A 25,711-nucleotide genomic window follows, 5' to 3' on the forward strand; every position below is an offset into this window, starting at 1 on the left:
TTGTGTGTATGTTTGGGGTTTTCTGCTTGTTTGATTTTGTGTCTTTTACTGTCTCTCTCTTGCTTAGAGCAGTTTGCATGTGTTAGGCATTCCATGCAGCCCAACACCTTCTTGTAAGATTCAGTTTTTTGTTTGTTGCCTTCCTCGCCTTCCTCTAGCAAACCATGTGGGTTCCCTGGTACCAAAGAAAAAAACCAATCGGACTTGCTTAGTTTTTTTCTTGATGAGAACAAATAATAAACTTATCTTTACATGTTTTACATGCATTTCTTACATGCTTTTTTTTGTCTGTCCCACCTTATCTTACTGACGGAACATGTCAGGATTCAAATGTTTAAAGCTTAAAGGCTGGGGCAGGGGGAAGATATTTCTTTTGTGGGACTTAATTTGGCTATTGTAGTCACTAGAGGGCAGACTTGTACTTCTCTGAATAAATCAGTAGCTGCAAAGTAATAGTTAATTAGATCCAAAGAAGTAGAAATAGTTGCCTAATGAAAAGAAACATTTTTGATGCATTCTTTTTTTAATAAAGCAAATAGAAAAATTACTGTTTAAATTTTAAAGAAACTTCATTAAGGATTTCATTGTTGCTGCGTTTTCTGAATTGCTGCAGTACTCTGAAATTTGCTTGCTCTGATTTATTTGAAATAACATTGACGAGATCAGTAGGCAAGCTTTATTCCCTTCCATCTCGCACTTTGTGTGTACATTACCTCATAGAAATTGTGCATTTGCATATGTTTTGTGCTGAACGTCTACTGGGTCCACTAAATTCCCCTTTCAGTGAACCAACACAAGAATATTGCAGATAGAAATTATATTTGGAGCCAAAATCACCATTATGGCATTAGATCTCTAATTCTTTTCCCAGTATGAAGTTTGAAGACTGGTCTACCATGCAGGTAGGAAGCATTTTACCCTGGTATAGGAGGTGGCATAGTACCAACAGAGAATAAAACCAGACTTCTTGTTTTTAAGATTCAACGTAGGAAATACCTTACAATTAATGGCTTTAGTATTTTTCTTTTAAATGACATTGAGATTAATAAAAAGCAACGTTCTCCCAGCCTTAGAATTCCATGCCCACTTCCTTGTGTTGGCTGCACCTTCCTTTTTTATCCTCCAGTGGCAGGTATGTTAATAAAATACAGTAACAGAAATAATTTACTCAACATTGTCTTGTGGATCATAAACATAACTGTTTTATTGCTTGTTATCTCTGATTTCAAAAACAGCAAGAGAACATCTGGGATGTACCTATATTTTAGTAAGAGGTTTATTTAGCAATGGTGTTAGCAGTTTGATTAGTTGATAGAGACATTAAGTGTGCTGCTACTTGGCATAAGAATGCCGGGTGGAGGAGATTATTAGCTATTTGTGATAAAATTCCTTTTCATACACAGGAATTCACAAAAATAGTCTTCAAAGGGATGTTGCTATTAACAGCTCCTCCTTTCATGGGTTTCGTGGTATCTCATGACTGTTTTAAAGGTTCAGCTCTTAAAATTATGTTCATTTAAGTTCTTGACTTTAAAATTCCAGACTTTAAAGTAACTCCTAATGATTCTGTTAAGAAAAAAATCTCCCAAGTGTGAGTCCTTGAAGCTTCAGAGTTAGATACCAAACTATAGAGTTCGTAATGACTTCTATTTGAAATCATACAGTTGTCGACTCAGTCCCGTTTACCTGGAATCTCCTCTGGTCTTACGACGTTCTCTCCATAAGACATGCATCTTCTACTTACCTTATTAATAGTACAAGTATCTTGATAGATGAGAGCAACAGCACCAAAAAGGCCTTTTCTTACCTCTCTTTTTCCCTGAGCTCACACTCTATCGGTGCATTTCCATTTTCAGCTGTTCTAGTGCAAAGATGTGAACATCCTGCAGCACGGGCCCTGGGGAAAGAGCAGTGCCGCAAGCGCACCTCTTGGTTTGGCAAAGACCTGTTGTGGGTTGCAATGTGTGACAAAGCCCAAGCAAAGGACATGCACATTGTTGGCACATAAGATTTCAAGTGCGGTAGGATTTCTTCATTTTAGTACAAAGAACTCGTTTAACATCCTCTGTTTTCTGTCTTTGTTTCTCAGCTGAGTAATTCCCGCAGCTTGGGTGAATGGACACTAAATTTGTGTGGCTCATTGATAAAGGCTAAAATGTGAGATGAGTAACTGTTAAGAATAATATATGCAAATGGCAGCTATTTTCCCACCTCCTCTCACTTATAAGCGTGTTACCAGTTGCCTGAACAATGGCAGGTAGAGCATACTTAGATCAAAATTATGATACTTGAAGGTGATGCTAGACGGCTGTGTTGTGCTTGGCTGATAGGAGCTGCCACGGCAGTGTTCAGAAGATGTTTGTTGAAGAGATTGTCTGTTGCGAGATATATCATGAAGACACCATCATTTGAGTAAACACTTGAAGTTACAAAGGCTTTTGAAGACGAAATTGACACTTGTATTTCAGCTTGTCTTTTCTGGATCCTTCTTGTCATCCTTTCTACCTCTGCCCTCCTGTTTTCCTCTTTTTTTTTTCCTCTGTTTTGTGGTTCCCTGGACCGCTCAGCTCTTGCTTTTCACGTGGTTGTGTTCTCTTGCCTCGCTCTGACTGTCCTCTGTGTAGCTATAAGAAGCTGGATGTGTGTTTCTCCCCTCCTTACTGAAGACTTGACTTTAATATTTTGCTAATTTCTTTTTCTAGTTTTCCGAAATATTTCTAGGTAATTATGAAACTTGGGTGAATCAGGACTGCTCAGGAGAACGAACAATATCATTACATTCAGGTATTCTGGTATCATCAAATGATAAACTTTCATTTGCACTAAATTTTTCATACTCTAGGTAAACATTTTTTCAGTGCAAAATGTGTTAGACTATAGATTATGCTGATGATCTACAGCTGCTTGTGAGGGTTGCCTTTTTGGGAACACTTGGAGACTTAAAATAAATTGGTTAAATGGAATTAAAATTGGCCTTATTCTGGTTGACAGTTATCTGTTTACAGTTCCCAGAAGCTTTTCACTGGACAGTAATGTATATGTGGTACTAAATAAATATCAGGTACTGTACAAGATTATAGAGATATTTTACACTGGGGAGGACAAGAAAATGAACATGCTAAGTGTGTTGAAATTACAGGGACTGATACTTCTTCAGGACCTGTCTTTCCATGCTTCAGGTGTTCATGCACAGGCATCTCCCTGGTCTCTCACTAACTTCATTGCCAGTGTGCAGGTACTCGTTTCATGGTTAATGTGTTCCCCCATGGGAAACTGGGGAGCTCTTGCTGTTTGCTCTCAGAAGTTGTTCCATAACAGTACCAGCATTTATAGCAATTATGTGGCTCTGCTGTGTCCAGTTCACAGGCAAACACATGCACTATCAACCACCCCTTTCCGTTGCATTGTGTCTCTGGGAGCAGGTCTCATATGTTGGCTTAAAAAAATGAGGTTGATCTCCAGTAGTTCAGAGTAGTCTGAAAGAGCCCAGGAGCACATGTAAAGATATACCACTATTTTTTCAACTGTCTTTTCACAGCCATGTTTACAAACTTGTCCAAGATACATAAACATTCAAGTGAAAGTAACTTCTGCTCATATGGATAATGTTAGGAATCATTATGCCTTATGCCAAGCTTTGTCTTAACTGGAAATTCTGTTGCGTGACTTGATTTGGGGGTGTAAGCGGAATTAACCTATGAAAGTTACGTTTTTCCTTTTGAAATTGGTTATCAATTGGGTATCATCAGATCAGCCCTTTTATCACTCTCCCTGTTCCCCTCAAAGGGAAACCTGTGAAGAAAGAAGGAAAATGTATTTTGAAACTCAGGATAAACCCATTATCTTCAGTCCTATCTCCCTGTCTCCCTCTTCAGCCAGCAACAACCTGCTGTAATTCTGGCGGATGTGTGGATGCTTCTGTGTTGTGGGGTTTTTTTTGTTGTTTTGTTTTCTAGTGGGTTTTGTTTTGTTTTTTGTTTGTGTGTTTGGTTTTGAGTTTAGTTGTTTGGTTTGGTTTGTTTTCCCTCAGTCTCATAAAATTAAGAGTCTCTTAGGAGTTACCAGGCAAAACTTGGGATCCATTGGGAGGTGATGGTGAAGGACACTTTCCACACTTGTATCACCCTCTTGTTTGATTTTCAGAGAAGGTCCATGTGGATAAGCCACTGACAGATTGGGAGGAATTATGTTTTCTGGTTTGTGTAAACCTGAAATATGCCCAGGATCATAACATATAATGTGATTAGCTGGGATAGTTCTCATATCTTTAGCTTCTTTGTGAGCCTTTTCCAGTTCAGAGGTTGGTTACTATTTGTATAGCTTTCTGTATCAGACACACAAGTGTCAGATACTCTGAGCTGTGAGGTTGTTAGCCAAGGGTTATGTTGCTTGAGTGTTTGGAAAAGAGCATATGTGAAACATTGAAAGTTTTGGTATTGTACAGCTCACTCCAAAAAGGCTTTGTCATAGGGGATGATGTTTGTCAGATCAGCAGCTCTTAGTGAGCTGGTAGATGGGACTGAGCCGCTGCTGTGAGGCTGAAGGTTGTGGGCTGTAGGGACACACCTGCGGGTTGGCTTGCAGCTCTCGCTGGCTCGGTGACATTTCCCATACTTTATCCCATCAAAAGTAGAGAGTATTTAACACATTAATTGTTTCCATGCTAAGCACACAGGTAAGCAGCGTCCTGGAGTGGCCATTCCATGTATGGTTACTTGCGTCTCTGTGGTGCTTCTGTTTCCCGTGGAGACAGTGGCCACCTGAGTCTGGGGGACTCTGGAGCACATGTTGTCCCCAGGCTTGGGCAGGCACCTCTGGCCTGCAGTGCTTCCAAACTATAACAACTTTGCTGGGAATAATATATTTGCTAGAGATTAGGTGAATACTTTATTTTTTTATTCTAGTTAGTGTTGGTTTTAGCAGTAGTTACCATTCATCCAGGAATTGTGATGGGAAGGTGAGTAAATTTTACTCCTGTCAAGCCAGAGGTAACAGTTTGTAAAGCTTAAGGGGCACAAGGAGTTCATCCATAACATGGGGCAGATCGTTTATGTACTGTGAAACGGTGTAGTCAGCTGGAGAAGGGGACCTTGCTGAGGTTGTGACCTGTGACTTAAAACAGGTAACAAGACTCATCAGTGTGGTGGTTAGTTGTGGCATCTGATACTATCTCACTGTTCAGGAAGATGCCTGCTTCCCCATTTTCTTCCAACTTACATTTATTTATTTATTATTATTTAATATTGTCTTAAATTTAGCCTCCAGTGTTGTGCTGTTTCCTTTGTGCAGAAGTTGAGGAGTGTAGGGCACATGTCAAGCTTCAGACCATCCTTGTTTGCTTTTGACTCTGGACAGCAGCTTGGTTGAGTTATGGTGAGCTGGATGACCAGTATCTGGCCAGCAACTGATTCTGTGTCTGAGCCTTTTAACAGCACGTTCAGTCATGGATTAGGTAATGCCACTCATCTGCAAACCTGTCTCTTAAAAAACCTGTGTCTTAAAATTTGGCTGTAGTAGGATAGCTTTCCATTACTATAGTGGTGCCAGCCTACTGCAGTCGCTTGCTGGCTGCTGCTGTGTCCCCCTTGTATCGTCAGAGATGCATTAAGTGGTGGCCATTACATGTTGGGTGCGTGGCCAGATCTGTGGTAGGACACACTGTGCATGTTGGTTTTGGGGTTTTTTTCCCCCCCTACACATGGAGAATTCTGTATGGTCACAGTGGTCTCTGGAGCGTGGGTACATGGTGGGTGTTGTGGTATGAACACCAGCCTGTTGCTTTGGTGGGATGGACCTTGCAGACCTGGTCAAGGATGTGTTTCAGCAGAAAGTTTGGTAACTGTCTGCTTCCACTGGAATTCTCTTGTCCGAGTGGTGAGGTAAAGTAGGTAGACTCTACAAATATCCTTTCATATTTCATCCTCCATTCAAATTTCCTATCATTTGACTTTCTTAAGCCAAAAAATCTGCTTGACCTAGCTGGCTTTTGATGTAGGCTAAAGTGCACGTGTATGATCAGCTACACAGCTCAGCTACTCAAATTGCAGTAACTTAGTACTGTTTCTAAGCTCATAAATCCGTTTAATCTAAATCAAAGTGGTGAACTCTCTAAATGACTCATCTTGTGGTACTTCAGCTTTGTGGCTTCTTTCATCAGAAATCAGTCTGGGGTTTGTGACACAATGTGCGTGTCATGGATGTAAATTCCAGTGTTTGGAACAGCTTTATTCCCCTGGCATCCTCTGAGCTTCGTGCTGTTGAGGAACCAGCCTAAGCTGAGAATAAACAACTCTTAGACTGAAATAAGGACTGGAATCATCAGAGTTGGTTTAAATTTACTAATGCGAGTTCCTATGTAAGTAAGGGCTTATTCTTGTATATGTAAAGGAACTTCCACAGCTTAAACAAGTAGGAAATTTTAGAAGTCTGTTTGATAATTTGAATTTCTGTAATGGCCTATGAAACATTATGTGGAACCTGGAGAAAGTAAAATGTCAAATACTGAACACTCACTGAGTGATGTAACTGGCCTCTAATTTGATGTAGAGCTTGCATACAGTGTGTCTTGTCACTGAGCTCTAGCAGGCTGCAGCATAAATGGTCTTCTGAGATGGATCTAGCTAGGTATTCATGTCATAAAACAATAATTCAGAAGAGTATATCTCTCTCTCTCTTCATGAGGGTAAAAATTCCCTTTCCCAATTCTTGTAAATATGTGTATACTAGCAAAATAAACAAGCTTGATAGAGCCACAAAATCCAAAAGTTGTACATGTTAAACTGTATCTCAACTGTTTCAATTTAGACATTATTTCGCTATATATATATATAATAAAACAGAATGAAAAGTTTGATTTCTGACTATTTACTTATTGTTTACTTTCTCTGGTCAGACAATTTAAAAACACCGTCTGCATTCCCATATGATTTTATTGTGCAAAGCAATAAAAACTGCATTTGAACTTTATCAGGCAGGAGTTAAAAAATCAGCAGAAGTCAGTTTTTCTTCACTAAATACCTATTCAAGGCAATAATAATGCATCCAGGATGATCAGTTATATTGTAGAGTCTACAAAATATGAAATTATAAACCTCAATGCACTTATCTTCTTTATCCTATCTTATTTGTCTTTGGCTTTGCTGGGGACTCTGTATGTTGAAGAGACGCTCCAGAATAATGTGATAGAGCAGTTCAGGAGAGCTCTTCAGGCATCATATAAGCTTTTCACTCCTTTTGGATCTTTCTGTTTTGTAGGATTTCATTTCCACAGCCAGGTGCAGATATTGTGGGTTGATATCTGAATTGTAAAAGCTGCTTTTCCATGCAGCACTGAAGGCACCATCTGAAATTGTCTGAATAAGAAAACTCTTTGAATACAAACGTGTCAGTAGTTCAGTAATGGTCTGTCTGTATTCCCATCTCTCCTGAATGCTGATTTAAATTACTTCTGAGTCTAAACTTGGTGTAACCTTGTATATTTTTATGGGGTTTCTCTGATAACATAATCGAGACTTTAGGACTTTTTATTTGTTTGGATCCTTTATCTCTTCTCCAGAGAGATGTCTTTGTGAGGTTGGTTTATTTTGTGTGCGGTGGTTTTTGCAGGCATTGCTTGTTTATAGTTTTGTGTGTAAGAATATTGTTCTCTTTTCATGAATGTCAAGGAAAAAAAATTAATTACTTAAATGTACAGTCTTTTTATTAAAAAGAGATGGGCATTATACTGCTTTCTGAAGAAGTTTTTGAAGCTGAACAGAGTACATTCAAGTCTACAATTCTCTGTAAGACAAAGACCTAACATAATGTTGGTACTTCAGGAGACATCCTCTGAGTACTAGCAGACACTTAACATATTTAGTGTACTGTTACTTGCACAACAATAAGTGGTGGCAGCTTTTATTACAAAAAAATATGATCTCCAAGGTGTGCTGTCTAATAAATCCATCCCCCCTCTCCACACACATACTCTTTTATCAGCTATAGAGGAAACACTTAAATAGCAACATCTCTCCTAGTGGTTTTGGGCCAGGTGTCATCCTTGGACATGGGAAGGGCACCCATGTTGACCTTCCTGCGGCCCCTCACGTCCCTCGAGAAGGGCCTGAAGTGCTGCTCAGCTCCCTGGTATGTCTAACACAGCGTGTTGCCCTACAGAGGCTACAGGCAGCAATGCAGGTGGCTAAAGCCGCTCACTGGCCAGGAGGTAGTGTGATTGAAGAAACGCTCTGAGGTGGTGAATTCTGCATTGACCTGGCCGTTTTCAAATAAAGCTGTGTTCATAAGGACACAGCAGGAGCAAGGAAGACTTGTTGGTTGTTGTTTGGGTGCAGTGTGGGGTGTTCATTACTTCTTCTCTCATTGGCAGAGGACGGTTGGTGTCCTGTCCTTTCAGCTTCTGCTCCTCTCGGTTGTAGGGGATGGGTGAAATCACAGAATCACAGAATGTTAGGGATTGGAAGGGACCTCGAAAGATCATCTAGTCCAATCCCCCTGCCAGAGCAGGAACACCTAGGTGAGGTTACACAGGAAGGCAAAGTTTGGGGGAGGGTTGATGGGCAAATAATTTTCCTGCGGCAACAAGTGAGTTCCCTGCAGGAAGGTGAAAAAGTGGAGGGTGGCTGCTACTTTTCTGCCCTGTAGTTAAAACCTGCTTTGGTTCCTGATGCAAACAGAAGGGAGAGTTTACTTGGCTTTGGAGGAGAAAAACTAAAGGCAGATTTACCATACTCAAGTAAACCAAAATGAGAGTAAATAGGAAATATTCCACAAACTATGACTTTATTGTATCATTTACAATTACTCTGACATTGATAATTGACTGCTCAGCAAATGGTTGTTAAGATGGCAAAGCTTCATGTCATTGCTGTGCCATTCAACAGAGAAAACAGGAAATTCTCCTCCACTCTAAGAGATCTAGTCCTTAAGCCTAGAGGAAGGGGCTTCCATATGCTGTTGTTCTTTTTACAGGAATAGTTTTGTATTGATAGTTTCATTTCAGTAAACTATATTTTGACTTATCCGCAGGCACAGCTGCAGTTTCTCCTTAGCCGGTGGCAGAGTAAAACCTTCAGTTTATGACCTAACATGTATACATAGTTAGAGGCAGATATATCTTGCCTAAATATGTATCTGTATTTCCATCTAGAAATCCCTGCATAGGCATAATAATACATTTTTATAAAGCTCATTAAAAAACTTTTTAGGCATTCATAAAAACTCAATTTTTCGTGCATTAAACGATCAGCAAATATCCTCAGTAGTGATCAAAAGAACTGGGAAAAACAATATTCCTCTCTTTGTTTCTCTGTGGTCATAAAGATATGAAGATAAAACCTATAATGCCTACCTGTAATCTTAGCTATCCAATCTTGTTTGAGGTGTGGCTTACTTGTGAAATGGCTTTTTTTATGTTGGCTGGAGGTTTATTGTTTTGTTTTTTCCAGTGGAGAACTACAGAAGCAGTTTTCACCACCCAGCTGGAGCCAGACTGTTGGAGATTTTTTCATGAAGCCACTTCTTCTTTGAGTCTTGGTTAAGAAACGTGAGTTTTAAATAGGTGCTAATGGAAGGAAAATGAGAACCCAAAGTTAAAATAATCTATATTACTAAAAGGACTTCTCCTTTCAGTTCTTATGGGCCTCTGGTGCTTTGTGGTTCTCCAGAAAACCTTGCCAAAAGAAGATATAATGAAACAGTGCAGGCTGAGATCCTCTGCTTGTGGCACCACAGTTTTTGACTGCAGCTCTTCCAGTTTACAACTTTACTTCACATTATTGTGGTGTAAAAGGCTTTATTAAAAAAGAATAGCTGACAACAACAAAACCCCAAATGAAAAGGCAGCTGTTTTCCACGCTTTTTATATTCATAATGAGCACAAAGAGCTGAATCCCGGGCCATGGGACTTGGCAGCAGAGGGAACCTGTGTTTTATGTGTTAGTGCTCTCCTTCCAGACCTCAGTGTTCATTAGAAGTGCCTACGTCAAATGTTTTCCTACATTTTTTTTTCCTTTGCCTTTTTTCTTTAAATCAGCTTTCTGGCTGGTTGTGTTGTTACTGCAAGTTGTTATTGCTGCTGTGGGTGGTCTTGAGTTGTCCTTCTTTACAAGAAAATATTCAACATGTAAATGAGTACCGAGTACTTAGCCTTCACATTCTTGGATTTTTTTCATGCTATCTCTGTGCAGTGCAAATATGAATTAAAGATAATTGACTTTGGAAGTGGCATACTTTTTCATCTGAGGTGACTTTGCCCTTGTACTGAGAATATTTACAATGAGGAGAACTCATTTGCTCTTCCTAAGCTTCAGCCAAATGTTTGACTTGTCATAATTTAACCGTGATATAAGGCAAACTGGAGTATTTAATGCCAGTGTCAGAAAGAGTTAGCAAAAGCCAGTTTTCACAATCCAGTTTTAGTCTTTTAAGACTAAGATGAGTTATTTAATCTGACGCAGTGAAAACAGAAAAGCAGGAAAGACATTGAAGCACAGAGGTGTTAGTTCATCTTCCACTTCTCACATTCCAGAGAAAATCTTTCCAGTCAGGAGGAAATTTTTAAGCTGTCTGCAGCATAACTTCATGAGGATGCTGTGGTGTTTTCCAAGGAGCAGGAATTCAGGACTCTCTTACTGTTGACGCGGAAAAAAGTCCTTGGAGTCCACTGAAGCAAAGGAGTCCCCCTACTGAGTTCATATAGTAACATGAAGAAGGTAGGACTGATGAAATAACCTGGCACATCCACAGTTAAGTCTGCATCTTTCCCTTACCATCATGTCACAGTTTTAATCAGTGAAGGAACTCAGGTCATAGACAATGAACATAGCATAGGTTGTAGGATGTACTGTGTACGGGAGAACAAGGAACAGTAAGCTGCCTAATGAGTATTTTCTTGTCCACAGTAGCCTGTCATTATTGATACCCAAAGTGTTCAAGAGAAAGCCATCTGTTTCCCAGCTTTAGAAAATTTTGGGTACACATGGGGATAATTTTTTGAGAGTGATGAGAGACTAAGTAAGTTGTTGCTTGTTGGCTGGTATGTTAAGAGCTTTTTAACTGAGGTTTTGGGTTTTTTTAAGACTGTGATTTATTAAATGGTTGTATCGCATTGTGAATGGGCATCAGAAGATAAAGACAAAGGTCCACTCAGTATGTCAAAGATGGAGGTTTCTGAGTTACTGCATGATGAATGGTATGTGTTTGCAGTCACATACGCATGAAATCCACCCATTCTGAGAGGGCTTTGTAAGAGCCTGGGCTTTAATAAGCAAGGATCCACAGCCAGGTTTGAGAGGCTTTTTTTGTGTTTCAGAATGCCCCTCCACTTAAATCTTTTAAAAAGAAAATAAAACCCCTTTCTGTGCTTCCTGAGTAAACCTGGAGTGTAAACCTGGACTACTCGTAGAAGGAACTGTCTCAGCTGATTTTGTTTGATTCATCAGTGGGCTGACTTCATTCTCTTGCAATGAGATCCTGTGTCACCACTTAAGGCTTGTGACAGACCCATGGATCACAGAGATTGCTGCCAAATTAATGCATCCCACAGCAATCCTAGAATATTCAAAAGACCTTTCACCTGTGTCCTACCAAACTCCAAACCGTGGCAAGTATACAAGTTATTTTTGAAATGTGGATTGGAAAGCCTTGTCCACACTTACTGATGTCCTTGGGCATTTTCACTGTTTCTGGTAAGCTTTTGATCAACAATTTGTATGTTTGTCTGTCCAGTTGCTTACCAGCTCATCAGGGACTTCAACTTTCAGGAAAGACTTGCTTATGTTTAGGCCCTTGAGTGCAGAGCAACAGATTTCTAAACTGGGTTGCCCACAGCAGATCTCTGGGGATGGTAAACATCTGGATTTTAGAAAGAATTTGTTCAGAAGTAGTAAGAGTAAGGTAAGAGTGCTGGGCACTGTTAATTCTTAAATTACACACATTACTTGACCAGGAAGCTTACTTGCTTGCTTTTTCTCTGTTGCTCCCTCTCTTGAGATTTTTTTTGGTAGGGCTTTCCTCCAAATCATGGTAACTTCATGCTCTTCTCCCTACAGAAAAACAACCTTTTTTAAAAATAAAGTCTGAAGGAAAGCTTGGATTAAATTGGACTCAGCTTTTCCAGACACAATTAAAATACCCTTCTATGTTTAAATCTAATGAGTTTGGTTTGGGGGTTTTTTTGGTTTTTTTTTTTGAGTGGGGGAAAGGTGTTTGCAAACTTGGATTCGTAGTATTGGGCAGCTTTCTGAAAAATTACAGGAAGGGCTGAGCCGAACAAGCTGTGCTACCTGTTCTCCAGCTACTGGAATTTCCAGCTCTTCTGCTTTTAGAATTGCAGGCGAATATGGTAACATGGTTGTAATCTCAGGCTGCTACAGGTCAAATGAAACTGTCTTCATTCTCTTGGGTCATGCAAGAGGAAGAAATCAGACCCTGAGGTGTTTAATAGTGTTCTAAGGCACAAAGAAACATCTGGGAGATAGCAGGCTGGCTCACCTCAGCTCAGTCCCTGCCAGGATTGTGGCGCTGGTCCTTGTGGAAGCCACTTCCAGGCACACAAAGGACAAGAAGGTGACTGGGAACAGCCAGGCATGGATTTTTAAATGGGCAAATTGCGCCTGATCAGTGAGATGAAGTGATGGAGACAATGTCTTGTGGGCAAGGGACGATCAGAGGGCCTTGCTTACTTCGATGGTACCAGGATTTTTGACACTTAGCATTCCTGGAGTCAAACTGGATACAGACTGGATGGATGGTTGGATGGGTTATAGAGTGTGTGGAAAAACTGTCTGAACCAGTGGTTCAGCAATGAACTGGCAGAGATTTACTGGTGATATTCTTTGGGGGCTGATACTGGTGCAAATGTAGTTTAATATTTTCGTTAGTATTACAAAGGCTGGGTTGGAGTGCAGCCTCAGCAAGTCAAAGTTGACACCAAATTGGTGGACGTAGTGTATATGCCAGAGGACAGAGCTGTCATTCAAGGTGACTTCAGAAAGCTGGAGTGGACTAACAAGAACTCTGTGAAGTTCAACGAAAAGAGCAGCAGAAGACAGCTTTGCAGAGAAGACCTGGGGATCCAAATGGGCAGTAAATTGAATAGGACTCAACAGCATGACCTTGAAGCCACAAAAGCAAGGTGCAGGCTGGGCTGTGTGAGCAAGAACATAGCAGACTGAGAGAAGGGGTTTTCCTGCTCTGCGCTTCTGTGACTGTGAATGCCCATACAAAGGAGACCAAAGAACTGGAGTGACCACAGTCGAGGGACCACCAAGGCATTTGGATTTGCAGCATGTCTTACCAGGAAAGGCTGTGAAAGCGGGTTGTGTGTCAGCTGAGAAGGCTGAGGGAGGCTCCAGTTGACTTCAACTATCTATACAAGTATGAAGAAGATGGAGCTAGACTCATTAGAGATGCACAGTGAAAGGCCAGGCAAGAGGCAGTGGTCACAAGCTGCAGCAGGGGAAATCCTGTTTAAGCATAAGGAAAAGTATCCTCCATTATGAGGGTGGTGGAGCAGGTGCCAAAAGTGGTGGTGGATGTGCTGTCCCTGTGTGGGCTCCTGAGCAGCATGATCCAGCTGTGAAGCTGGGCCTGCCTTGGGCAGGACTGGAGACCTCCAGGTACTATGAATGCAGTCTTTAGTATTTCCCTTTTCTTGAAATAGTGGTTTGTTAGTGCGTGAAAATTAATAATTGTCTACTCTTAAGGGCAACAATGCAAAAAAATTTGCCTTAAATCCTTTGCATGCAGCTCATGTCAGATTCCTAGCTTTAGATCTAGCTTTGAAGTGGACATTGCTGAATCATGTGATTGTCTTTCCATGAATGAAAAATAAGCCAAGTCTCTTTCTCCTTAAAAGAGACTGTTATGTTCAGCAGAACTCGAGGTGGTGATGCATTTTTGCAACATTAGTGAGCGTGCATATGGTTTGAATGGGAGCATTGTCCGCAGCCCTGCTTACTTATGATGGTTTAGTTTGAAGCTTATTTGAGGAGAGACATTTCTAGGGAAAAACACTGAAATCTATGTCTTACAGCATAACGCTACCTCCCTGGCAAAGAACAGATTTCCTTGCTTCCAGGAATTTGAAGTCATTTGTGCCCAACATCTGTTGAGCTTCAGGAGATGTGGCTCTAATGCTACAGTGAAATGCCAACCATTTTAAGTATGGGTGTGTTAAGTTACACACTTCTGATCTTTGTGAATATTGTTTACCACTATACAGGATTTTCTAATTTGTACTAGTATTAATCTAACTCTCAATTAAACTATTTTTGAAAATTATTGTATGAAAGACAGTAAAAATAGTCTTTTTTTTCTTCTTAATTTGCTTAAGCTGTATGAGTATGACCTTTAGACTTCTTCCATCAAATGAAGTAGTTTAGGACCATGCAGAATTTTAGCTTATGTTTCGCCTACATCTACATATCACCTGCGAAAAAGCAGCAAACTTATGCTTGGTGTTGCACAGCATCCTGGGGGAAGTTCTTTGCTCACTTGTTTCACATCATTCTGGCATGTGGGCACACACCTGAGAGAATACACAAAACAGTCTTGTCCTAAAAAGGACTAGCAGCTGTGTAGACCAAAACTCTTGTGCCTTCCAAATTAAATGCACATTTTTATTTAATAGATGAATTAAATAGTGAAGTACAACAATTTAGGCAATGAGAATGTAACTGTGGGACTTGAAATAATTTTATTATTTTGATAGGTGTTTAAAGGGGAGTTTAATGTGCTGAGTAGCTGAGGCTGCCTTTTTGAGGCTAGACGTACTCTTCCTTCTGAGGGTTTTTTAAGTAGCATAGTTTATTCCTTTTTTTTTTATTTAATATGTGCACTATGAAATTTTATTACTCTTTCTGGCCTTTTGTATGCCCTGTTCTTGTATTCAGGGGCAGCTTTGTGATTTCCTACACCTACAAATCTTTGCATTGCTTTTGACCTAATCACCTAGAGGTAGCTGGACTATCCTATAAATTTTCCAGGACCTGTACATGGATTATTGTGCTGTGTGTATTCCACAGTGTGTTTAAGGGTTTGTATGCATTACAAAAGGGCAACAGTGCTCAAGTCTAAAGCAAAATGCTCACAGGACTGTCCACTGAGTGTTTTGTCAGCATGAGCCCATTGGGGTTGCCCAGCAAAGTCCACACTGCCACGACCACCCGCATGGGGGTGGGTGGGTGGGCAGGGGCCCTGAGCACTCAGGCAGCACCGTACACCAGCAGGTGGTACGTGCGTATGCTCTTCATCATCTCAGTTCTGATGTTTAATGACGTCTCTGTAATTACCCATGTAACTGGCACACAGAAAGATTGCTGAATGTAGAAGTTTTCTATTCAGTTTCTTCATCTTGTGTCTTCCAGACGGAAGGGCAGAAGGGAGCAGGGGCTGCAGTCAGGTTTAGCAGCTCTCTTTCCAGTTTGACCATGAATTTGTTAGTTTGTTTCTGACCTTTTTTCTTTTTTTCAAGATTTCATCTCTCTCAGGCTCTTTTTTTTCTTTTTTTTTTTTTTTTTCCTCTGAACTGGAAAAATCACTTTTTATTGAAGTTCTTTGAAATCTGGAATCAAGACAGACTGAAGAGCAGCTAAGCTTTTATTCAGTGAATTTGATTCTGCCACAGCAAGGTAGCTAACAAGTCTTTCAGTAAAGAAATAACAGAAGATGGTATTTGGTAACAGTATGTTTTTAACTTTAAAGGGTCTGTCTCAAACTCTGTGTTCTAATACTTTCTCTACAGAGATAGACACAAAATTATATGTATTAATATATTACTGTTGCTCTATCAAATTATGTTACAGAAGTGCAATAGCATCTTCCTTTTAGGGTCTCAGGGGTCCATTGTAAAGAAGCCTAGGTATTTTCATTGGTTGGTTGGCTACCTGACACTGACTTCTATATTTGTGTCTGGGGATTTCCAGATGAAGATACAAGCAAATAGGTGTCTTTGCATGCATGCTGATTTCAGGATTTGCTGTGCTCTGTGTGTTCTGTACAGGTTGTCCGCATGGCGTGCACCACAAGTTTAATGCTTTCTTGGGTACACTCTATTGCATGTCCACATTTAGCTATTTTTTGGGCTACCTAGTCAGCCTAATTCCCTATATGTGGTGAATAAGAGGATATTTGAGGTGGGAGACAGAAGACCTGAATTAATTTTTCACAGTGTGAGGCTAATAAGTCAGCAGACATAATGAGTACCAAAGTTTTGGGCCTGTGTAAGATCACAGTTTGGGTTGATTGTAAAACAGAATCCTCTTGATATGCCACTGTGGATTTTTGGCTTTATCTGGTGTGAGGAATGCTTAGGACATGCTTTATTTTCCAGGATTTTCTCATACGTTTAGTTGAGGCCCTAATTACTCAGAGTCTTCAACATGTCAGAATTTTCTCATGATAAATCATTAGAGTGGTACTGAAAAAGATCTAAATAATGAACTGACAATTATACCTTGTTTTTTGTTTCTGTGGATTAGATGGATAAGTTGGGGTTTTTCCCTTTTAATTCCTTAGTCCTGAAATCAGCTGTTTTCTGGACCAATTGAGTCTGTCAGAATGCTTAAACTTAGACTTGATTTAAACATCTACTTACCACTGCAGGACCAAGCGTCACATAATAAAATAACAGTGAGTGATAGAAATAACAAACTTTTTTTTTTTTTACATTTAAAAAGTGGGGATATTTATTTTTAAATACCAAATTGAAATAAAAATGAAAATAACCACTAGATGGCACTTGAAAATTGTGTATTAAGATAGTACACCTACTTTCAAAATTATTACAAATGTTGATAGGCCCCAAAAGATTTTGTGTGGATCTACATAGTTCTGAGAGATGGTTGTGTTTCCAAAAATACAGTCAAAGTTCCTTTAGTCGTATCTCCTTCTGTGATCAGAATAAACCACTGCACTAAGGAATCTAGTCTGCATTAAAAGCTTGTTCCTGATGCTTAAAATGCTACCTTTAGAAAGGAGAGAAATACATGTATAATGGATAATTGTGTGCAAATTTATTTGTTTTCCACTTATTTATATCCAGCTTTTTAACAAAATTCTGCTCTGTCCTGGCATTCTGTTTACTTTCTTGGCTTATGTCAGACTTGAGATACAACATTTTGACAAGGTGTCGCTGGTTCAATATTTGATATTACTTCAGTTCGGTAGCTTGGAAATGAACTCAGAGTCTGGTAGGAGAGGATTCAGGCAGGGAAGAGACTCCAGGTGTTCATTTTTCAGTAATTTTTTGTTTTACCCACTTTATCTCTTGGTAGGGGGAAAGGATGGAAGGAGATTGTGGCAATTTGATTCTGCAGAAAATATGATAGCAGCTAGGAATTTATCAGGTCAATCTTGTGCTGTTTCTGTCAGTGAACATTGCACAAGCCTGTTTTACTTGAAATTTTCATGTAGACTCTTTATTGTTGTTTCTGAGATGTATGAGAGCTGCATAAATATGATTTCCAAGCTAATAATATTGAAGATGGGCAAAGCTGAGTAAATGCTGTCTGTAGCCATCAATTTGATTCTTCGTCCGTAGGAGCAGTGGGTAGTAGCTGTTTGCAAGGGGTTGTTCGGACAGCTGTCTCAGCCTATTGTACTTAAGTTGAAGAGAGTGAAAGTGGACAAACTATAATACTTGCTTGTGCAAGGATATTTTATGGCCTATTAAATATGTATTAGGGGACTAATTCTTTCATTTGCTCACACAGCTGTATATGGTTCCCCTGACACTGCTAGTAATTACGACTGAATTTTATTATGAAAGCTTCGTTACGCACATGGTAAACCTTAGAATGGGTTACAGTAGCGATGGACACAGCCGCATTGTCCCAGTTTTGCAGAAGACGCTCAGGCACAATCAACAAGAGGTGAAAAGGAGAGCTGAACAATTTTCCCATTCAGGCGCGCTGCCCCTGCGCTGTCTGCTGCAGGAACGGCTCCTCTTTTGTGTTGCTCCGAGCTGCGCAGAAGCGCTTGGCTTGTGCTGCTTGCCGTGACGGGACCCTACTGCAGTTTGTATGCCTATTAATCAAAGATAAATATGAAGCTTTGGGAGCAGCAAGTCGAAAAACATTGGGGTTTTTAGTGGGTTGTATTTGTTTGTTTTTGTTTTGTCTCGGGGTGTTGTTGGTTTTGTTTTTCCATTTAGAAGGTCTCATCCTCAGAAGGCTGTGAGCAGAACTGCAGGCCATCCCTCTTTTTGACGTAAAATTTCTGTGTGAGTTCTCACCAGATAGGCCTTTCAGGAAGGAAGCTATTGCTGAACTGCAGGTGCCCTGGTGGGAATGAGCTGATGGGTGTACCCACACCCTGAAATTCATTAAGTATTTCCTGTGGCCATGTTACCTGGGTTCTCACTGGCCCTGAGGCCTTTTACACTGAGATCAACCATTTTGTGACTTGAAAAAGCTAGAGGGGAACCCCTGGTGATCCAGTTAACGAATCACAAAAATTTTCATCTTAGAGCAATATTAAAATAACTGCAGAACACAGGAATGACAGCGGTCTTTATAGAAAAGCTGCTCTTCATGCAGGCTCCAGTAGTCCCAGTCACACAGGAGCAGAATTTTTCAGGGTATGTATGTGAATGCTCTCTCAGTTCTGCAGCCTTGTTGTCATTGCTGTCAGACAACTATTCTCTCTATCAAAATTTGTGCCCTGCTTTAGCTTGCTAGAAGTTGGTGGTTTTTTGGATTGTGCTGTTGCTATGGTCTATGATGCCCTGCAGACAAGCACTCGTCTCCTGTCTGAGAGGTGGTTGCATTTCAGAGTCTACTCTGTGTTCCTGGAGGAAAAGTGAGCTATTGATAAATTGCTCTGGCGTCAGCAGAAACCTTTTGTAGCGCATTGTTATTATCCCCGTCTCCGTGGGAGGAAGCCTTGTGAAGTAGGTTGGGCTCTGCCTCCTCTGTGTTTTGAATTTCAGGCATTTATTTCGCTCACCTTGCTGCGTTTGTTGGTTCGCTCTCCTGTTGTGGCAGCAGATGGAGGAGCAAAAAGAAATGCTGCTTTGGAGCAAAAGGATGCTAAAACTTCTGACTGGATGGGTCCTGTCTCCTTCAGTGCCAGGAGTAGGGCCAGGTTTAGTTGTGCAAGTGTCCCAGTGTCTCCATCCCCTGGGTGACCCACCTCACCTACATATGTGGGAAGCCTGGCGCTGTTTCCCAATGCATGGCTCCTTTGCATTTGCAAAGGAAGTTTTGGCTAGGGGAGTGTCACTGGAGCGTCCTTAATGTTCTGATGAAATAAGTGTAGCTGTGACCTGGGGTTTCTTGTTCTGTTGTTTCTGCAGCTACTGAAGGCTGAAATTAGTCCTGCAGTAGCAAATGTCCTGCTCTAACTTAAATTCAAGGCCAAAAAAGGGCTGTTTTGGTTAAGATCTGAGTCTTCAGACAGCTGCTTTTTTTCAACTGACTCTGAAAGAAAGCCACCCCATCTGAAAAAATAATGTTAATACAAAAGGTCTATGGCTGACTACTTCAGACTGTTTAAATTGCTTCCTTCTGTGGAGGCTCCTGTTTGGAGGCATTAATACATTTGAATTAAGATGTTCGTGATTTCCACCCACAGACATACTTCTATAAGGCGAACTCTTCCATCGATGACGCGTGCCCAGTGGCACAGGGGAGCCCAGCAGCTTTCCCCTCCACGGCACCAGGCGAGCCGCTTCACAGAGACAATTGCACACGAGTTGTGTGGGTGGACTGGCTGGTGGTTCATTTCCATGGTGCATCCTGCTTCTTGTTGTGTGTGTGTGTGGGGGGGTTGTTTTGGTTTGGTTTTGAGTTTTTGTTTTGGTTGGGTTTGGATTCTGTTTGTTGGCTTTTGTGGGTTTTTATTTGTTTGGGGTTTTTTTTTAAAGTTTGCTTTTTAAAGGATGAGCTTTAGGTGCGAGCTTCCCTACCCCTCCCCGCCTGCCCTGGCCGCCCCCCCGCTCCCCGGGCGGTTTAGAACCCCGGGGCAGCGGCCGGTTTGGAAGCAAACACCTCCAACCCCTTCACCTGCTGCCTGCGCTCGGCTGCTGCTCCGCGTCCTCCCTCTCCCCCAGACCCCAGCTCGCCGGCTGCCGGCGCCGGGAGAGCCCCGAGCACCTCGGCGGCTTTGCCCTGTGCCCGCGGAGATCTGTCTCCTGCCCAGGGCATCGCTCCGCAGAGCTGCCGGATGCCTGCGTGGCTTCTCCTCTTCCCCGCCGCAGGTACTTACTGCTGTTTCCCCCTTCCCAGAACACTGGGTTGGTGACACGGTGTGACCGGAGGGTTGGAGCCCTAAGAGAGCCGACGTGCCCGGTCCCTTGCCCGCAGGGTCGGCGCGGTGGGAGCGGTGCCTGCCCGGCTGGTGGGACCTGTGTCCCCCCCTGCGCCCCAGCAGCAGCCACAGGGGCAAACCCGTACCCCTCGCTGTACCCCAGCAGTGCTGCCTGCCCGCGGGCAGCCGGATGGGAGGTCGCCCTGCCCCAGGCTGCACCCAGGCCCTGCCCACCCACACCCCTCCCTGGCTGCCTGGGCACAGCACAGCTGCGGGATCCAGCCCCCCATAAATGCTCTTTTTCAGCCCCCCAGATGCTCTTTCCCAGCCCCCCTTATCCTGCGCCGGTACCAGTGCCGTGATGCGGTTACCGGCTGTTCTGTCACAGCCCCAGCACGGGTCGCTGTAGGCGCTGGGTGGTTTTCGCATTTCTGGCGCCTCCTCGTTTTCCTTGACACGTCCCCCTCCCAAATGGCTGTGCCGTTCGGGCAGGCGTGTCTCCCGTACCCCCTCCTCCTTCTGGAGTTCATGTTCGTAGGTGTTGCGTTTCTGGCCGTGCGTTGGTTTTGAGTGGCGTTGCTCTTCGTTTTGGCGTGTAAGCGGTATGTTTCTGCCGAACAGAAACACTGTGGCCAGAAAAGAGCAAATGTTTCCTGTGGAGTCGTGGGTTTGTCGTTTCATCCACCGGTTTCATTAAAAGCTTGGTGCAAAATACAGCTGAGCCTGCTGCACCCCACCTCAGCAAGTCCGTTTGAACAGTGTTTGTCACTTTGGTTTTTTTTAAAAATTTAAAATTAGTATTTGAAGTCCTGAGTTTTCCCAGGAAGTAGGTTTATTTAGGGTAAAGCATAGTAGAAAATAAAAGTGTGACCATGTCTTAAACAGTTTCTCACTTAATAAAGGTTGTTTTTGCAGATCTGGGAGATGATTCCCACAAGTTGGTACCTTCCAGCACTGATAAATTTAAAGATAAATGCACTGATTTGGTTTTACCTAACAAGTGGCTGTTGCCTGGCATTCAGACTGGAGAACAAACATACAAATGCAGGAGGGGAGAAACAAACAAACAGCAATCAAAAAAACAATAACAACATAATGAAAGACTTTAGAGAACTAGGGGGGTGTCATTTTTATAAAGATTGTCCTAACTCCTATCCAGCCATCCTACTTGCATTCTGTGCATTTTGAGTATGTTTTAAAATACTTTGCATTTTTGTTACATTTGAAATATCATGCACCACTTAGTTTTCATAATTAGATTTTTGTTATGTTTAGTATATGGGGTGATGGGAATGACACATGACAGCTTGGTCCGTTTGTTCAGCAGTGTGGTTGCCCTGCATGCTGCAGCCCCCGGGGGTCCACGGGTGCTGGATGACACCCCGCTATCCCCCAGTCTGACATTAACGTCCCTTGTGCTGCTCCTGCACTGCTGCTGCCAGGGGCCAACCCCCAGGACTTGACCTCCCTGTTTCCCTTCCTGTCAGCAGATGCCACCCACTTGTGCCCCACATTGTGGATGTGCAAAATTGATCATTTGCTGACGTCTGTTATGTATTCAAAGCCCGTTATTTTGTCCTTGTCAAACTTAACTATGCTGGTTCCACTGAGCTTTTCCTTTATTTTTATTTGCCATTTTTCTTCATCTTCATCTCTCCCTGTCTTTTTACTGTTGGTGTTGTTTTATTGGTTTAGGTTTGGGGTTTTTTGTTGTTTGTTTGTGGTTGGTGGGTTTTTTTGTTTTGTTGTTTGTTGGTTTGTTTTTTGTGGGTTTTTTGTTTGTTTTTTTTTCCTAGTAAACAAGTAGTTTCCCTTCTGGCAACAGGCACTTGCTGGCAGCCTAACCATGATACGCTCTTAACTTGGTTTTCCAGTACCATAGCTAATTTCAATAGGTTGAAATACTCACTTAGCCGAGGAAGATCCACTCAGCTGTGTTGTTCTCTGGCAAGGGCTTAAAGAAAACTCAGGGGTCAAGGTCTATGCTAAGTTTTGTCTTTTTAATTTCTTAATCAGTTTATTCATGGGGTGTAGCAATAGGATCTGGTTCCTAAGTATGTCTTCTGAGGGCAGTTTTGTAGCAGGCAGGGTCTGCCTGTGTTTCACTTATTTTAATGAGGATACTCCTAAAGAACTCCCTACAAAGTAAAATATTATTATATTTCTTCATGTTGTCTTCTATAAATGAAGAGAAAAAAAAATACTAGAAAGAAAAATGAGAAATAATTCTTTAAACTCAGCCATCATTAAAACTCTTTGCAGTAGATTGTGTATCTCCTCATGACTTTGCAAGCTTTATTGCTTATGTTATGCTCAGGTCTCACTGAAGGATTTATGTTCATTTAAGTACCTTTTAAAACACAGTTGCCTGAAATGATGACACAGGCACATCTGGGCAGAGTATTCCTAGCACAGAAGAGAAGTTTTTTTCTCTGCATTATATATGTGATGTTTTCTTATTCAGTGTGAGGTTTTCTTGTGCACTTGCAGTCTGTGGTTTCCATTTTAAAAGCGGATTTGGAGAGGGCGAGCACTTGAAGTGCCCTTACAACCATTCTGATCAAGAGGTCTGAAGAATTAACTACGACAGTATTAACCAAAGGCAAAACTAAATGATAGGCACATAAAAAGGCAAGTGAACACTAGTAACAAATTCATTTTCTCACCCTTTATTTTTTTTTAAATTGAGCGCATTCTGATATCATGCTAACAGTAGAGTACAGTTGTTCAACATAAATTCTTTATGTAGTAGAGAAAACCAAGTTGATTTATTTGCATTAAAAAATCTCAAAGCACATCTTAATTTTTGTGCATTTGTGAATGAGCAGAGAAAGAGTATAACTGAAGTTCGAAATCTATCGACTTTTATTATATGTTGCATTTATTTCTCTTTGGTAGGCATGAAAGATTCACTTAAAAATAACTCAAAAACATCCTGTTGACATTCTTGTGATGATCTTGAGGTTTAATGTTATCTATTAGAGAATAAACCAAGCAACTCAGATCTGAGCTTAAGAAAGAGTAAGGAATGGTTTAAAATAATTTATGAAGTTGGAAGAGCATGCCATTAGGAGAGCAAGACTTGTTGCTGTGTTGCTAAGAGTTCCATGTGGTGACAGTCTATCCCAAACCTCTGCTAGTAAATAGGACTCATCGAGTCTCAGCATGTCCCCCATTAAACCACCACATCTCTGGAAGTTAGAAAGCTCATTAATGGCTTTCCACTGTGAAACAATAAAGAATATATTCACTGACTGGTCAGTAATTAGTGTCAACTAGATTTTGTCCTGCATTGTAGAAGTATTCTGGTTCAGTTATTCCAGAGCTTAAAAAAATGTTTAGAAAACCTTTTGTATTTGCGTAGGTATATTTTACTGCCAGCAATCTCTTTTTGCTTATATTTGAAAATTCAAATACATGTTCAGCCCCCTAGACCCCTGAGAACATGAACTCATTTCCCAGTCTCCGGCTTCTTTGTTGAAACAGCTCAGTTCACTGACTTGGGAGCCCCCAAAACACCAAGCCATTAGTGTCATAGTTTGGTCCTCTGTTCCCTGTTGGGTATTTGTTTTTATGAAGTAGTAGAGAATTTAGATAGTGTAAAACAGAGCAGAAATGCAGAAAATCCACTTGAAATTTTCCCTTTGCTCCTTTGCACCAGTAATGGGCATGGAGGCAGCTGAGGGCCCAGCTGGGCTCCAGGAAATGTGGTTTTAAGGGGACAAGAAAACAGAAATTTATATCCACTGTCCTCACAGAAATAAGATGAGCATTGCTAAAGTTCAGCCATTCTTCTTTGGAGGACAGGGACTACACCATAGTCACAGTTCACATCTCTGGGGTTCTGCTTTTGCAGGTCGTGGGTTTCTTTGTAGCCTGTATTACAACACGTGCCTTACAGGGCTTCGTTACTTCTAAACACCTTTTTAAGGACTGTGGTGTTTGGGGAACACCTGGTGAATGCAGCTTGTTCAGCACAAGCAGTAGCGGCATTCTTGGTGGCACATCAGCCGTGGGGTGAGATAGTTCCAAAATTAGGACTGTGGAAGTTGATCGCCTGTCTGTGTCAGGTTTTGTAAATAGCAGAGGAAGACAGGAGGAAAACAAAACTTAATGAAGGTAATCAAACACTTGTTGTTAATGAGCACTTAACAAAAGCTTGCCTACAGTTGTGTAATTGAAATAGAAATATATGTCATAAAAAGCTAAACAATAATTCTTCTCCTCAGCTCCCCCCACTCCCATCTGTTTTCTTAGCAAATCATTTTTTTTTCTTTGAAGCCATATTAAGTATACATATTTATAAGACCTCCAAGAAAGCTCTCATTCTTTGATTAATGTTTCCAGGACCAGAAAGGAAATAATACAGCCAGCACACACACAAAATAATAAGAAAAGTTAATTACTGGTTTAATATCTCTGTAATATTTGATCTGTATCTGCACTGAAGGTAGGTGTAGAACATCACCCTGAAGGTATCTCTTGCTGTCAGCAGATTGTGAATGTCAGCTATGACAGGTATCCTCTGGTGATGTTATAAAGCATATGTGGCTTTTTTTAAGCAAAGCTGTCCATACTTTTGTCTTGTCTTGTTGAAGTATTCCTACTTTCTCCCTGGTGTCTGTCACTTTTTTGTCATCCTTAAGCCGAGAAATGTCTTGTAAAATCTTGTTAGGTAGCTGTGTTTTTCCTCTTGTTAACTTGTAAAAGGCATTATATCTGCCTTAAAAAAGACACAGCATATTTTTACTGATACCGTGGAAGAAATAACTTTTTTTGTGATGGGGTTCACAAATTCCAGTTATTGCAAACTTTGCACTTTGGGTGCTGTGTATCTTCTGTATTCTTAAGCCCCAAAGCCTACAAAGACCACCTGTGACTTGTTCTGTGCTTTTCTATGGGATTGTTTAATTGACTGGATTTTTTTAATGGGTCAGCTTCTCTCATAATTATAGAATTTTATATGAATATATCAACAATTACAAGAGAAATGCCCATGAAGCATGGTGTGGTAATATGGAGGATTAAGCGATCCAAAGGAAAATAAGTTCAAAACACTATATCAGCATCCATTTTTAAGAGGAAAAGTCCCATATGATGTAATAGAGAATTAGAACATTTTTCATTATGCCAATACTACATTTGACTGAGAGAGGCATCAGCAAAAAGCGAGCACCGAAAAAGTCTCTGAAATGTAGGACAAAACTTATGAGAATTTGAATAAGACAAAATGGGGAAAAAGGATTTGGAAAGACCAAAGTATTAAAAAATAAGAGCAGAAATCTTTTTTCTGTCCATGTTATGAATGACTCCCTATTTTGTAGGAAAGAAGAGAGGGTACAGATAGAGTATGCAGCTTGACATAAGGAGCAGGAGGCTTCCAGGTTATGCTGGAAAAGTAAAGTTTGAAGTCAGTCTGTGGCCTGAGGCCATCCATCAGTGTGGTTAAATCAGGAGGATTTCT

At 41.1% G+C, this 25,711-nt stretch overlaps 1 protein-coding gene across 9 annotated transcripts in view; it reads left to right on the forward strand.

The window, feature by feature from the left end:
* Positions 1 to 25,711, forward strand: part of BBX (BBX high mobility group box domain containing) — a 142,550-nt gene that overhangs the window by 55,063 nt on the left and 61,776 nt on the right. For 3 of the 9 annotated variants that reach the window (XM_080364099.1, XM_080364102.1, XM_080364100.1), the window contains one exon: positions 9,444 to 9,541. The exons of the other annotated variants lie outside the window; for them this stretch is intronic. The gene's annotated coding sequence lies outside the window, so the exon portion shown is untranslated. The remainder of the gene's footprint in view (positions 1 to 9,443; positions 9,542 to 25,711) is intronic. 9 annotated transcript variants of the gene reach the window in all.

Source organism: Nesoenas mayeri, assembly GCF_963082525.1.
Source record: "Nesoenas mayeri genome assembly, chromosome: 1".
Lineage (NCBI taxonomy): Eukaryota > Metazoa > Chordata > Aves > Columbiformes > Columbidae > Nesoenas > Nesoenas mayeri.